Source organism: Dermochelys coriacea, chromosome 4 (assembly GCF_009764565.3).
Source record: "Dermochelys coriacea isolate rDerCor1 chromosome 4, rDerCor1.pri.v4, whole genome shotgun sequence".
Lineage (NCBI taxonomy): Eukaryota > Metazoa > Chordata > Testudines > Dermochelyidae > Dermochelys > Dermochelys coriacea.
This window is the reverse complement of record NC_050071.1, coordinates 51,257,999-51,272,400: the sequence shown is the minus strand read 5'-3', so window position 1 is coordinate 51,272,400 and position 14,402 is coordinate 51,257,999.

Below are 14,402 nucleotides of genomic sequence, written 5' to 3'. Positions count from 1 at the left end.
ATGATCAAATGGCCTACCAACTGTTTTAATGTAGGTATCGAGGGGCTAAAGCTTCATTTCTTTTCCAGTCCAGTGCAATGGGTTATGGATTCCGTAGTATACCCAGTATTTTACTAGTTTAGTGGAAACAAAGTCAAATGGATGACCAATTTGTGGATGAAAATAAGACCTGCTGTCAAATATGGGAGGCAGTGTGTCCATCTTAATCCCCCAACTGACAAAGGGACCACAGAGCACATACAGTGGAACTAGGGATTACTGGGGAGAGGGAGTGAGCCAAGCTTGGGTGGAGCTAGGGTGTTGGGGGAAGGCATCCATGTATCCTTTCAAGTAAGTGTTGGGTTATTCAAACTTTTGCCATTTTTTTTTCAAAAACCAAATGCATGTGAACAATTTAAAACAAACCTTGCAGAGATGAAGGACTAATGTATCCACCCACTGTGCTGCCTTGCGTCTTAGCAATCTTAGGCAAGTAGCTCTGTTTAGCCCTTGTAAACATACCCATTGCCTGGCAACTCAGGTGAGAGATATTCAAAGCATCATTTTCACTGAAATAACCATCCAGGCTAATTGTGAAATGGAGTAAACCATATGCCTGGGGACTTCTTTGTGTCTTATATATGGTAAGCAACAGGAGCCAAAAAATGATTGATATTACTTTGGGGTTCTCTTTAACTGTATGGGACTAAATATGAAATAAATAAAAACAAATTCTAGCTTTGTTCAGAGAAAGTGTTGAGGTTCCAATGAGATCTTATAACCCTATTTCCCCCAGTGGCCCAGTATAGATCAAAGGAGTTATTCCATTGCAAATTCCAAATGCAGTTTTCCCTTATTTACCCTTAGTTAAATGCCTAAAACCAGTGTCTAGTTGGATGAGTTTGGATAAAATGAGTTTGAATCATTGTTCACACTTTGAACCAAACCTAAACCTTACTTTAGATTTTAAAAACCTTTAGGTAAGAGCCACCCTCCTCCCAATCATGCCCACCCCATTTCACTAGGTTTCACAGAACTTTGATTATAAGCTTGATAGGTGATTGCCAAGGGTGCCACATTTTAGAGCCTTTTATAAAATCCCTTGGAAATACTCTGCAGCTGAAGTACTACGTTGGTTTGCTTGTACTTTAAGTATTAAGTGGCACCTTATCTTCTCCTGGTAAATACCTAGTGCACATTTTTGCCTCCTGTGCACCAGAATATAATTCTTCTCCAAAATGATTCTCATTCAATCTGGATCTCTCTAGGATGGGATACTTAAATGTGTATCCTTAGATTATGTAATGTGTCAAACAGCAGCAGAGTAAGGCTCAGAGTTTCTGTTCTCCAGCCAGGGGCCTACTCCCATGGGTGAAGGGCTGAAGAGTGGGCATGCCTAGCCCAGAATGCCATCACGTCCTTCTGGGAGCCCATAACTGGAGATTCAGAGTTGAAGCCAATAGGCCTTGGTACATTTGAGAATGAAGAGAGTATGGTGGACATGGGGAAAGGAGAGAGAGATCAAGGGAAGGGGTGGGTTAGGGATTAGGAAGAAAACTCAGACTGAGGGAAATAAAAAGAGAAGATAAGATTCAAGGTGGTGAACAGAAGATAGGCGCCTCAGGAAAAATGAGAGCAATAGAAGAAAAGAACAGAAAGTAATGGAAAGGAGACAAAGATAGAAGATGGAAAAAGGAAATGGAATGTAAATTAAAAAAACTAAAAGAAGAAAGAGTGATAGGAATAAAGACATAGAAAACTAGAAAGATATATTATTTAATAAATACTACTAATGCTAAAAGACATAATATTAAAACAAATATATTTCAATTCATTTTCCTACTTATAAGACTGTTTGCTAGGGGAAGTTCTGCAGGATACAATATATCAATTATATTAACTAAATATGGCTTTGATGTTCTAATCCCCCCTCCCCCCTATGGACATAGGAGAAAGGTAAGCTTGTGGTAAAGATAGCACCAACAATTTATTTATCCAGCTTTCTGAGTTGTTTTAATCTAAGACTTGGACATCTTTAAAAAATTGAGACAAAGTGTATGTCTGCAATTTCAGTATAACACTCCTTAAATTGCTTTTGGCAGTTTTATTCCTGAGGGCCAATAAACCATTCAGGAGTAAAACGCATCCTTAGCTAAATATTTTTATGTGGCTATGCATAAAAACACTGTCAAAATTTTAGATGGCATTCAGAATCTGAACAAAGACCTCAAATTCTGTAATGGGCAGAATTGGACAAATTGAGGTGTTAGAAATCTGAATCTGAATATTTCAACTCAGCCCATCTATCTTATACATTGATGGTTCTACTCTCCCATTGGTTTGTATGAATAACTCTCACTGATGCAAGTGGGAGTCTTGGACCAATCTTATAATGGGGAATAGCTTTTCTGTGTTTACAAGAAACTTCAAAAGATCAGGGCCAAGACACTAGCAAATAGAGAAATGTTGTCCTCATATGGAATCAAATAGGCACACATAGCTGCCATGTTACTATGTGTCCAGCTATTTGTAGTACATAACTGGAAGAAAAGTATACGCTCCTTGTAAAGTAAAGAGAACAAAAGTTCACTGTAGCTCAAAGAATTGTAAATGCATGTTGCACTATTCTCATCTTGGTTTGTACTTTTCAACTGGCTGATTGAAAATAAATGTGCCTATTTGTTAAGCCTGAAGTATTTGTCTTGCCTTTGGCAGGTTTCAGTAGAACAAGTACATTGTCAGAATTGTATTATTACAAATAGAGGAGAAAAACTGTTACACAAATGTCTTAATAGCATTCATGGCCAGTATAGTAAGTATACAAACTCCCTTTTTCAGCTCCTGTTTTTCTTCTTTAAGGACTATAAAAAGCAACTATAATAAGAGGTAAGTACTGAAAGAACAATTAACTTCTTGCCATTTCTGTAGGCTATTTAGGTGCTGATGCTTATTTATTTAACTGCTCTATATTGGCCTGCTTTTAGGATATGTTTGGAAAAGGTCAGAATGATCAGTATGTACATGAATGAACAACTGACTAAGCACGTATCACATAATTTTTTTTAAAAAAGGACATTGCTATAGGTGTTGATGTGTTAGACCTTCATTTTGCTGATATTCTGAATCACTTGAATTCTCAAATCAGGAAGCTTGTGATCTCAGAATCCTAAAGAATCTCTTTCTAGATGCCCAGATGACTGTGGACAAAATAACTGACATCACTGGCAAATATAGAACTCTCTGTATTCAATGTAAAATGACATTGACATATCAAAATAATTATTTGTCCCATTAAATACTGCACATCCCTAACATGTTTGTCAACAGTCCAGCTGTCTTTTTAATATACAATCTATATTTCTTTTTGCTCTTCATGTGTAATTTCACATTTTACGACTTCACTTTAACAGCAGTGTAGATGTTTTTGTTTCTCCAGTAGGTGGCAGCATAGCTCTTTGGTTGTTTTAATGACAAGTCCTTGTACTTTAGTACCATGAAGACTACATCACTGATAAATGTCTAATCTACTCTGTGTGATACTTATATTTCTTTATCATACCACATTCACACATGGAAGCATAATAACTTCCTTGGTGTTTGTTATAATAATAATATGGTAGTACAAACATTTAATATAAACAGAACCTTCAAAAACTTCACCATATTTAGAAATGAACTAGTATTTTAAAATTATTGAACAGATTTTTTTTCAGTATCAACCTATCTATAGTATCAGAGGAGTAGCTGTGTTAGTCTGTATCCACAAAACCAACAAGGAGTCTCGTGGCACCTTAAAGACTAACAGATTTATTTGGGCATAAGCATTTGTGGGTAAAAAACCCACTTCTTCAGATGCCTGCATCTGAAAATTACAGATGCAGGCATAAATATAATGACTCATGACTCCCTTCTCTTCATGTATCAGTATATTTATGCCTGCATCTGTAATTTTCACTCCATGCATCTGAAGAAGTGGGGTTTTTACCCAAAAAAGCTTATGCCCAAATAAATCTGTTAATCTATCTATAGGATGTTTACTCTTGGTCCAGTGCTAAAACTCATGAATTCAATACACATAGAAATGGATTTAATCCACAATAGAAGTCAAAGTTCAACAGTAAAAATAGTCCTGCAGGAATTTAGGTTAAGATTATAAAGAATGTGTGTGTGTGTGTGTGTGTGTGTGTGTGTGTGTGTGTGTGTGTGTGAGATTGTGTCTGTGTGTGAGATTGCGTCTGTGTTTCTGAGTATGTACAATTGCAATAAAATGTTTCACATTATGTACACCTTGCATAGTGGCTGCTTCCCATACTTGAAGATTTTCACAGTAGAATCCAGGACTATTTTAAACTCTATACATTCAGAACCAGAGGTATTGATTCATATGTATGAATCCTGAATTCTTCCTGAACTGTCAGACATCACTTAGGGCACAAAAAGGCTCCACTATCCCTGTCTATCATGCTGTTGCTGGAACAGCTACTTCGTTGTGTTTCTATCACATATTTTTTTTATGAGGATAGGTTGTTGACCAATTACTTAACTCCCAACCTGAATGACTGGTGCGCTTTTTGTCTGGTGCCTACCTTTTGACCTGTCTGGCTTGGGAGACCCTACTCAGAGTTAAAATGCCAACTGGCATAACTCTCAGGGTCATTGGAACACACAAGCCTTCCCACCATATCAAGGTGTGATCCCCAGGAAAGAAGAGGGAAGTTATTTTTCTTCAAACTCACACAGTAACCAAGATCAGGCCTGATATTTACTTGGATGGGAAACCCAAAGGAAAATACTTTTTACTGCTGAAGGTAATGTTGAGGTCACAGAATCCCTGGAATCTGTCAATTTATATTTCATGGCAAAGGCCCTTTGTTTCTGTTTTTTAAATTATTATTTTCCCTGAAAATTATCAGGGTTTATTTCAAAAAAATAAAAATAGGTAAAAAATTGTGTGTGTGTGGGGAAAATTAATATTACAGTTTTCCAGGTTAATATCAGATTTAATATTGTGAGACAGGAGTACAAAAAAAAAGAAGCAAACAATAGAAAAAGTACAAATCTATTGTTTATGGAACCACTGTTTCTCATCTCTGTTACAAAAAAATAAAACTTCTTAAAACACAAACATTTTTCTAATGATATCAAATGTAACTGCACAAGTTATCAGGATCTTTAGTGTGAATTCCAAAAACCCTGGGTAGTGTAGACTCATAGGAGTTTTTTCAAAGTGTCTCATCACTTGTCAGCTCTACACCCTGGGGCCACAGGTTGGATGGAGTGACCCATTCATGGGCCAGGGGCAGGAGAGGGCTTTCTGTCTGGCCAGTGAAGTATATGGGACCCTGCACTCTCTGGCTTACCTCTGAGCAGTAACCAGTGATGGCTGCCAAAATCTTAATAACCGGTTCCTTCCTCACCCCACGAGGGGGTTGTGGCCCACCCCTGCCCCCCGGGGGTTGTGGCCCATCCAACCCCCCACGTTCCTTGATGCTCCTCCCCTCTGGGATCCCTGCCCCATCCCCCCTGCCTCCCCGTCCCCTGATTGCCCCCAGAACTGGGCAGGAGGGTCTCGTGCCTACCCCACCCCGCCCCTAAGAGCCAGAGGACCTGCCGGGGGCGAGTAGGGAGTCCCTGCAGTGCTTACCTGGGGTGGCTCCCGGGAAGCATCTGACAGGTCTCTCTGGCTCCTAGGGGTGGGGGAGCATAGCTGGGGGGGGGGAGCAGGGAGAGTGGCTGCTCCCCCCACTGATCACATCAAAAGTGGTGCCTTAGGTGCCGACTCCGTGGGTGCTCCGGGGCTGGAGCCCCCATGGGGAAAATTTGGTGGGTGTAGAGCACCCACGGGCAGCTCCCTGCCCTGCACCCAGCCCCAGCTCACCTCCGCTCTCCCTCCTCCACTGAATGCGCCGCCCCGCTCTGCTTCTCCCTCCCCCCCGCCCCCCGGCTTCCCGCAAATCAGCTGTTCGCGCAGGAAGCCTGGGAGGGCTGAGAAGCAGGCAGCGGCTTCACACTCAGGCTCAGGGAGGCAGAGGTGAGCTGGGGTGGGGAGTGGTTCCCCTGCACGCCCCCTGGCATACCTGCTGCGGCATGGGCGGCCCTCCTCGCGCCCACCCGCCCCAGCTCCCCTCCGCTCCACCTCTGCCTCCCTGGGCCTGAGCACGAAGCCGCCACCTGCTTCTCAGCTCCCCCCCCCCCCCGGCTTTCCGTGCAAACAGCTGATTCGTGGGAAACCGGCGGCGGAGAGGCGGAGCAGGGGGGCACATTGAGGGGCAGAGGCGGAGTGGAGGTAAGCTGGGGCCGGACACAGGGCGGGGAGCTTCCAGTGGGGGCTCTGCACCCACCAAATTTTCCCCGTGGGTGCTCCAGCCCCGGAGAACCCATGGAGTCGGCGCCTAAGGCGCCGCTTTTGGCCGGTTGTTAAATTTAGAAGCCCTTTTAGAACCAGTTGTCCCATGAGGGACAATCGGTTCTAAAAGGGCTTCTAAATGTAACAACTGGCTCCAGCTCACCACTGGCGGTAACACATTCCAGGGCCCAGCTATTCACTGGGGCTAGCACAGGGGAGGGGACAGGGAGCAAGGAAAGGGAAGGGGGTGCCCCATGGGGAGCAGATGGGGGAGAGAGCTTCCCAGTTCTCATGTGGGGAGTGTATAGGAGGGGGCCACCAACCAGCAGTTACCCTCCTCATAGCAAAGGAAAAATAATAAGGATTTTAGAAGAGGCAAATCAATGCTACAGCTGTAAACAGGTAAGATGGAACCCAAATACATCCAGGTTAAGGGTGTGATCCAACTTCTATATGTAAGAACATTGAGTATACAATGCCAATTACCTTGACTGATGATGAGTGTCTGAAGAAATGGAGCTCAGTGACCTTTGAAATGCTGCACTTGCTGAGAGAGGTAAGGGAGCTTTCTAAATTTGTTAGTCTCTAAGGTGCCACAAGTACTCCTTTTCTTTTTTCTAAATGTGAGGAGGAGACAATAGTTATTATACTGGGGGGGAAAGACTTGTACATTTCCTCCAGTTGGTACTCCTGATTAAACATTTATTTGGGAAAATATTAATGTAAACTCAGATACTAATGGACTCTAACACTCAGAACTTGATAAGCAGACCAAGTGAAACGAAAAAAAGACTTCTCTGGGCACAAGTGTGTTAGCAATGATTAGGGGATGATCAGAGGGACTTCTGGAAATGTAACATTTTCTTCTCTCTGGAAGCTCAGAGAGGCCTATCTCACTGGATTTTACAAAGTATTTAGCGTAGGTAAGTTATATAAACCATTTATTTTGTTTTACTACCATTTTCTCTCTAGTTTTAATAAACCTTAGTCTTCTTAAAAACATCACTGTATTTGGGTAATTTCTTGTAGAGTGCCCAAAACCAGACACTCTCACAGTGTCAAAGGAGTGAAGTGCTGGAGTACAAGGACTTCCTGGAGTTAAACACCTCATTCAGAATCTCAGTCAGACAGGACATGGACATATGCTCTCTTCCATTGAGGTGCAGCATAGGCTATGTCTACAGTGGCATGCATATTTGAGTACTTACCCATATATATGCTTGTGCATGTACCCCATATCTGTGCTGAGTTTCCACATATGCTGTGCTCAACAGGGTACAAGCTGTATACACATATATATCTGCATCCACAGTGATGCTTTTTGGTATGCATGTTTGGTGATTGGCATCCTAGGGTTCTCTACATCACAGGACACACTCTAGGAACCCCCTTGTTTGTACTGTCCACTCCCTTCTTCATACTTTTGTCAATGGCAGTTCCCACTCACCCCACTCTGTGGCCCAGCTTGGTGGAAGACATGGAACAAGTGATCCACAATGTGATTCTGCTCCTTCTTCTGGTACAAATGTGTGCATTGCAGTGTGTGAATGGCAAGAATCTTTGGTGAATGGACTTGGACCTTTCTCATGAGTCAAAGATGGGTGACTCATCTGCTGTTGCTCTATGACAGAGAGCCTTAGGAGACTGCTGGCATCCGGTGGACTGCCACTTCTGGAACAGGAGAACCAGCACAGTGTCTTGCAAAATTGAGATGACAACCAATGGCTGCAGAATGAGGAAGAAGATATTCCTGGAGCTCTACAAAGAGAATTCTCAGTTCCATAGAACCATACCGGTTCTGAAGGATGTGGCTATTGCCCTCTGGAAGCTGTCAATGGCAGAAAGCTATTGTTCAGTCACAAACCATTTTGGGATGCAGAAATCCACAGTCATTCTCATGGTGGTGCAAGTTTGCAAAGTGATTAATGCTCTCATCTACCTATGGCTGGTTGCAGTGGTGAGCTGGAGCCGGTTCTCACCGTTTCGTGCGAACTGGTTGTTAAATTTTGAACCAGTTTTAGAACCGGTTGTTAACCTGCTTCCCTGCAGGGGGCACTGAGGCTTTGATGGGCTCCGGCAGGGAAGTGATGTAATTCCTCCTCCGGCCGCCGGGGGCGCTGCACTGCGGGAGCAATGTGGGCTGCCGCCTGGCCCTGGGCACGAGCCCTGGTGCTGCTGCTCCCCCGAACCCTGGCCCTGGGGCTCCCGTGTGCCTGGTAGGTCCCCGGCTGCTCTGCTGGGCCTGGGCTACGTCCTGCTGCTTTCCCCATGAGTACCCACCACCCTGCCCGCAGCCAGCCCCTGCCTCCAGCCCACCCTGCACCCCCTGCCTGCAGCCAGCCCCTGCCGCACCGCCTGCCCTGTATCCAGCCAACCCCTGCCGCACGCACCCCCTGCCCTGCCCGCAGCCTGCCCGTCTCCAGCCAGCCCCACACCCCCTTGCCTCCAGCCAACCCTGCACCTTCCTGTCTCCAGCCAGCTCCGCACCCTCTGCCCTGCCCGCAGCCAGCCCCGCACCCCCTTGCCTCCAGCCAACCTCGCACCCTCCTGTCTCCAGCCAGCTCTGCACCCCCTGCCCTGCCCGCAGCCAGCCCTGCACCCCTTGCCTCCAGCTAGCCCTGCCCCACGCTCCTGTCTGCAGCTGGTCCCACGTCCACTGGTGCCCTGCAGTTCCCAGGGCAGTAACCCTGCACACCTGCTTCAATGAGGGGGGCAGGGAGCAGCTGGGACCCACACATGTGCACACTCTAGGGTGACCAGACAGCAAGTGTGAAAAATCAGGACAGGGTTGGGGGGTAATAGGAGCCTATATAAGAAAAAGACCCCAAAATCGGGACTATCCCTATAAAATCGGGACATCTGGTCACCCTAGCACACCCCCAGGGAGTGGTGGGGACCCACACATGTGAAACGGAGCTCATCTCTAGTTCAGGCCCATCTTTTTAAAAAAGAACTTTAGGCAGGGTTAACATACATCCATATTTTCCTGGACAGGTCAGGCTTTTTGGTTCTTAAATTGCCATCCGGGAGGAATTTTTAAAATTCCCTCCTGGGAAAATACGGACGTATGGTAACCTTGTTGGTACAAAAAATACATACTGGGGCACATCCCTTAAATCAGAACTTTTTATAGGGAACCGGTTGTTAAGATTTTGGCAGCTCATCACTGGGTGGTTGCCATCACCAAAGTTTTGAAAAATCATAGCCGTGTATAAGAACCTACAGGACTTGAACCCACGACTCGCAGGACTACTAGACAACAAACATTCTCACGCTTCTATCTGGCAATATCTGTAAGGTGACTGATTCCTGCAACCCATAATTCACAGAGGTTGCTCACCATGGGAAGTTCCGCCTCAAGTGAACCAACTGACAATTGTCTTAGAGATCCCTGATTGGAACCCTGATCCTATATAAGCCAATGGGGCACACCAGGAAATGTCCAGGCAGCAATGTGATTCCTAGTTGGCTGTGACTACTGTCCTGCTTTGTTGCCTTTGAACTCTGGTATTAACCTCAGTTCTGACTTACTGATTTGCACCCGGTCCTGATCACTCCTGATTTACCCCCAGCACCCAGTCATTGACCTTGATACCTGGTATTGAACATCAGCCTGATTCCTGAAGCTGTCTCCAGCTCAGACCCTCAGCTTGACTCCTGATTTGAACTGTGGCTTTGACCCTGAGCCTGACTCTGACAGGAGCTCTGTCCAGATCTTTGGTTCCTTGCTCCCAAACTTCTGCCACTAGAGTCCTGCCTATCCTCACCCAGGATCCTGACAATGGCCTCCAGAGAATGTGGTTTCTTAACTGTGTAGAAGCCCTTGATGGTACCCACATCCCTATATTCTGCCCACTGAAAAGAGCAAGTGAGTATATCAATTAAAAAGGCTACTATTCATTATTCTTCAAGGCTCAGTTGATCACAGAGGCAGGTTTATGAACATTAATATCAGGAAAAAATGAAGAAAAAATAATGATGCTTGGGTGCTAATGAGATTTGGAACTGTATTTGAATAGGGAGGAAGGGCCTTTTACAACTGGTTTCTGGAGGCTGTGATTGTGTCCGTGAATAAGGACACTTACAGTCTGTGAGTAACCCCATCATTCAAAAGAGTCATGGTTTTAGGGGTTGGAGGGTTGAGGAGAGAATGTTTTAGTGCTGTTCAGTATGTGGTGTCACAGTTACTTTGCTTTTCTTGTTTTGTGTTGTCAGACCTATAGGGAATTTTGCCAATCCTTTTATTTCTCTTCCCCCATTAAAGTTATCTTATTTCCATGCACTTTGCACTTTCCACATGTCTCCAGCTTACTATTCACATATACCTGGACAGGGAGGCCTGGCTAGAGGGGTGGGTGGATTAGGAGAAATAGAGAGGACCTTGCCATTTTCTGCCCCAAAGAGTTATGCAACTCAAGGTACCGTCTGGTGGGACCCAAAGCGGAATGGAGGGGAGGAGAGGACACCTTTTTTTACCATTTCATCACAGTCAAAATGAAGGGGTCACACATAAGTAAACAAAAATGATGCTTACTGAAACTAGATTTCAGAGTAGCAGCCGTGTTAGTCTGTATTCGCAAAAAGAAAAGGAGTACTTGTGGCACCTTAGAGACTAACAAATTTATTAGAGCATAAGCTTTCGTGAGCTCCGATGAAGTGAGCTGTAGCTCACGAAAGCTTATGCTCTAATAAATTTGTTAGTCTCTAAGGTGCCACAAGTACTCCTTTTCTTTTTACTGAAACTAGTAAATGTAGCAGAACTCTGAACATGTTCTCTTTAAAAAGGAACTGTGAAAGAAAGCAGAATGGATCAGACACCCCAAAGAACATTAAAACTTTAATGTTTACAACCTGGGTCCTTGACTGTGATCTCCCCTTGTCCCAAAAAATGGTGGGGGCAGCTACAGAAAATGGTCTGGGGGGCACAAACAGGGACATCCACTGAGTGGGGTTCGAGGACAGGACACATGCCTTCTGATACAGTCTGGGGCTCACTGTTCCTCGGGTGCACAGCCTCAGGTGCCAGTGCTGAGTGTTGTGCCTGGAGTCCTGCAGCCTCCCATCTGTCACTGGGGGAGGGGTTTCAGCAGCACCTTGGGCTGCAGATGCAGGAGGAGGAGCTGGAGAAGGAGGTGCCAGTTCACAGACACACTGGCAGTGGCTATTGCAACAATATGTTCAGGGGATGTTGTGCAGTTAGATGTTCTACATTTCCGATAATTGTAGTTGAGGTTATGACACTCAGTCTTGGGCACTTTTTGCAGGAGTAAGGGCATTAGCCCAGTTGTTCTGACCAAATGTCAATTTGAGTAATTGCATCCTGCCTATCTATGTAGGCTAATATTTTCTTCATTACCTTCTCTAAGCACTGTGGGCTGTTAGGCAGCTGCTCAGCTCTACTATAGATGTGGCTGGATTTCAACAGTGGGTAAAGAAAAACAAATTCCACTATAATATTTAAGTGCTTTGAAATGAAGGATGATATAAGTCTAAAAGTAACTTATACAAATAGCACCTAATATTAAATAATATTTTTAAATGTTGGTGAAAGCTCATGTTCCTTTAGCCTGATTGTCAGAATTTTGACATATAATTACTAAATGTCATGTATTGTCATTTGTCTTGTCTTATTTAAATTTATATACAGTTTGGGGCAAGATTTATGTGGCTGATTCTCGGCAATACTGAATGGGAATTTTGGGTGCTTAGCACCTTTTGAAAATTAGGTGATGCATTTATTTATAAAATATAATCACATCTGCTTGCACAATTTGGATAAACTGCATGCACTGATAGACAGTTGTTGATCAATAGTCAATACTTGGTGAATCTGCAAACAAAATAACCCACCTAGTGCAGTTGCAGTAATTGTAGGTGTCACTCATCCACACCAACATCTATGTAGCTAATTTTGAAAATCACACCCTAATTGTCCAAAGTTAAGTGTGTGAATATTCATTTCTCCTTTTCGAAAGTGAAGGCACAGCTGTGTGCCAACTCCCAGCCATGCACATCTGGGACCTCTTCCTCAAAACGCTCCCCCCAAACAACTCACCCCCACAAAATACCAGTACCATCCTCTCTAAGCCATTAGTTTCTCCCCCTCCCAGTTAAAGATGACCACTTTTCTCTTTGCTTAATTTCCACTCTTGTTCTTCTTTTTTGACCTATTTCCAGATCTGATTTCTATCTTCTCTTTTTTCATCCAATTTGCCATCATCCTTCTCTCTTTGCCCATCCTTTTAAAACAAAATCGGGATGCCTGTAGCAATTCCTAAATCAGCACTCCATCATCCCCTCCTGCAGGAAAACCTACACAAATAGTGATTGTGAAAGGGATCAGTACAGTTCTTCTGAGGGAGGCAGAGTTGTCCTATCCACCTACCCATCTAGGAAATTCACAGGTATTGTTAAGCTTCCCCTGGGGTCTGAGGGCCTCCTCTCCAGGCCTGTTTATCACTCCCTCACAGCATGGCTTCAATGAAGCTGGGCTCTGAGACTTTCTCCTTCTGGTGTCTGTCCCCAAGTACCCCTTTATAAAGAGTGCAGGAGCGAGAGCATGGAAATGTAATTCGGGATGGCCTGCATTATATTTTTCAATGAAATATTTTAATGTCCCCTGGTCCTTACTTACCCACTCCTTCCCTGACACCCCACTGCTCACAAGGATCACTGGAACCACAAATAGCCCAGCATAGAGGAGAGTGGGATGAATTTTTTCAGTGAAAAATGCAGACTTGGCAATACCAAAACATTTTGTGAATTCATGTCAGTTTTTCCAACTCATTTGGGTGGTGGTATGTTCCGGGGCAGAGGGTATTAATTAAAAGTTTAACTTTTTTGGTTCAAAATAAATTTGAATTTGAATTTGAAGGAAATTTCTAAACAATTTTTTAAAATAAAAATGTAAAAATAATATTTTGTTTCAGGCACTGGTGCTGGAACAATTTTTATAGTGGGGGTGCTGAAGAAGTAAACCGTGTATTTGGGTTGTTTCAAACCACGGGGCATGGCAGCATCCCCAGTACCCCTAGTTCCATCATCTATGATTTCAGGTAAAAAAAATAATCCTGAAACTAAATTTTAGACAAATTCCATTTTCAGTTTGACAGGAATTTTTTTTTCTGGATTCCGACCCTCAACCCCAAATTTCCAGTAAACTGAAAATCCATTATTTTCCCATCTTTACCATTGAGTCCAGGCAAAACACTGCTATCGGGTTGGTAGTCCTCCCCGCTCTGCGGTGAGGTTTACTTGCAGTGTATTTTTCAACCACTAGATCTCTCTGTAGTGTATGTAGTCCCAAATAAGGTGTGATATCTGATAAATAAGGGAGTCAGAGATGAAATGTGAATTGCATGGAAGTCTGTTTGCTTGTGTCTGTAATTGTAGCTGTTTTCTTGTAATGCTGCATGTTTAAGACAGACCATGATTCTGTATATTATGGTTGTCCCACCATCAGTCTGAGCTGGAGTGGGAAATCAGAATGAGACGGTTCCCCTCTGGGCACAGATCAATGGGTATCAACTGGGCTTTCAGTTTCAGTTCAGTTTCTCTAGTAAAAGTTAATTTAAATAAAGTCCAGCAGTTTTTTTCAGTACTGCCAAATATTGTTAATTCTTTGGTAGTGGAATTTTCCTATGAAGCAGTGTGGTTAATTCTCCTCCAGGTGGCATGCCCACTCAGACTTTATAATAAAGAATGTGTTAAGGGTAGCCATTGGACCGTAACCTGGTATTGAAAGGGCATCCTAGCACATGTGAGAAAGGGTGAAGGAGGATGGGGACCCTAAATTAATGATAAATACATAAAAATAGTATTAAAATGTTTGTCTGTAATATTTTCTGTACTTTCGATCAGTCTGATCTATTTACCCACCAAACACTGTGGCATTTGTGCACTTTCTTATCCTATTCTTAAGAAGCATTTTTCATAGCAGAAGGATATTTTGTATGTCACACATCCCCAAAAAAGAAAACCACCTTACAAAACTAGAACTAATAAGTATGTTTTCTTTTATAAAAGTTCAAAATTGTATCCTACTCCAAGAATAAGCTATAGAAAGATGTTTAGTAGA